Genomic DNA, 2,496 nt, shown 5'->3' with positions numbered 1-2,496 from the left:
AAAGTCCATATCGATTATAAACGATTCACAACAGTTGATTACATCGCGAGGTACTTGACCTCTATATGATACATTTTACAAACATTGCATTCGTTTTTGAAAAGACAATCTTTCATTACATCGAAAGTTGACAGCGTGCATACCATTTTATAATATATTTAACTATAATTGACTTAATAATAATCTTGATGAACTCAACGACTCGAATGCAACGTCTTTTGAAATATATCATGAACGACTCCAAGTAATATCTTTAAAATGAGCAATTGCACAGCGGAAGACTTCTTTCATACCTGAGAATAAACATGCTTTCAAGTGTCAACCAAAAGGTTGGTGAGTTCATTAGTTTAACATAAATGATCATTTCATAAATTTAATAGACCACAAGATTTCATATTTCCATTTCTCGTAAACATACGTCTCATGCATAGAGACAAAAATATCATTCATATGGATTGAACACCTGGTAACCGACATTCACAATATGCATACAAGAATATCCCCATCATTCCGGGATCTTCCTTCGGACATGATATAAATTTCGAAGTACTAAAGCATCCGGTACTTTGGATGGGGCTTGTTGGGCCCGATAGATCTATCTTTAGAGTTCGCGTCAATTAGGGTGTCTGTTCCCTAATTCTTAGATTACCAGACTATAAAGGGTGATATTCGATTCGATAATCCAACCATAGAATGTAGTTTCTATTACTTGTGTCTATTCCGTAAAACATTTATAAAAATTACGCATGTATTCTCAGCCCAAAAATATAAAGGGTAAAAAGGCAAATGAAACTCACCTAATGTATTTTGTAGTAAAAATACATATGACGACATTTAACAATGCAGGGTTAGCCTCGAATTCACGAACCTATATCATTTGTATATATATTAACACACATAATCGTAATCGAATAGATATATTTATTATTTTTTTAATAATATACTTGTTAAATTATTTGTTATATAGATATAGATATATTTAATTTATATATATTATTTAACTAGTGTTTATCTTTCATTATAACATATTAATAATAATAATTTATATTAGGGTTTATATATGATAAAATATATATGTATCAATTAATTGATATATATTATATATAGCTTAGTTACTATCTTGTTAATAATAAAATCATAGTGATATGTGATATTAATATTCTTATAATGTATTTTTATATAAAAATTTCTATTGGTAGTAATACTAATAATAATAACTATGAATATGACAATTTTACTACTAATGATAATAATGATAATAATAATAATATTAATAATAATAATAATAATAATTATGATAATGATAATAGAAATGGAAATAAAAAGATATACCCTTTTAAATCTTCCACTAAAAAGAAAGTTCACGACGGGACTCGAACCCACGACCTCTCGCAAACCCCTTAACACCTATGACCACCCATCTGATTCGTTTCATCTGTTATTATCCAGAATCTGTTTAATTTAAACCCAGTTTATATTGTGCTCAGCTTCTTCTTCTTCTCTATACACGAATCCAAATCAAAATAAAACCACAACCACGAATTTACACTTCCAGTTTAGGATTTATTATCTAATCAATATACACCTATACTGTGACAAATTGGTTTTTTTTTATTAGAAAGAAAACAAAAAAAAAACAAAGGAACAACCCTCTGTTGTTCGACGCTGGGTATCAAAAAAATCATAAAATCAACACTAAATTCAAGATCGTTTTAGCTAAAGTTTGTAACACGAAAAAGATTGTAAATCTATCATAGAAACACTCTGTATGTTCAATTTAATCCAAAACATCAAATTATTTACGAATTTCACTATGAACACAAACTTTGACTTTTGTTTCAAAAACCATGACTTCATGAATTTGAATCCGTTGTCGCGAATTGAGACTTGAAAATATACAGACAGATTGAGTGGATGATTCCTATCAAGACCACATTTACACAATTTTGGAAATTTAACAAAATTGGATCATTAAAAAAAAGAACCGCGTATAGAAAAGAAGAAAAAGAAAAATATAATAACCTGTTTTTGCTTCTACTTCTGTCTCGTCCTATCTATTAAAACAGATGAGAGTTTTTTTTTTAAAAAAACAAATCATTTACTCAATACACTAATGAATCGGTTACTTGTAGGGTTGAGGTTTGATATTGATATCACGAGCAGAATAGTAAGATAGAAACAGATAACAACTGATTTTGATATTAACATACGCGTATATATATTTATCTTTATAATTCCTATTTGATATTAATAATTTATAAATACATTAAACATAATAATATGTTAATTTTAATAATAAAAATCTTTAGATAAAATTACCTAGTTTTTAGTCAATGAATTCATAAATTTTATAAGTAACATTAATAAGTAGTATTTATAATAATAATGATTTCCATAAAAATAATAGTAATGGTAACAAAATAATAATGATAGAAATTATACTTTTGATAAAAATATGTAAGTTTTTAATAGTAATCATAATTATAGTAACATTAA

Source organism: Rutidosis leptorrhynchoides, chromosome 4, assembly GCF_046630445.1.
Source record: "Rutidosis leptorrhynchoides isolate AG116_Rl617_1_P2 chromosome 4, CSIRO_AGI_Rlap_v1, whole genome shotgun sequence".
NCBI classification, from domain to species: Eukaryota; Viridiplantae; Streptophyta; class Magnoliopsida; order Asterales; family Asteraceae; genus Rutidosis; species Rutidosis leptorrhynchoides.
The sequence above is the reverse complement of the archived record's forward strand: the minus strand, read 5'-3'. Positions refer to the sequence as shown.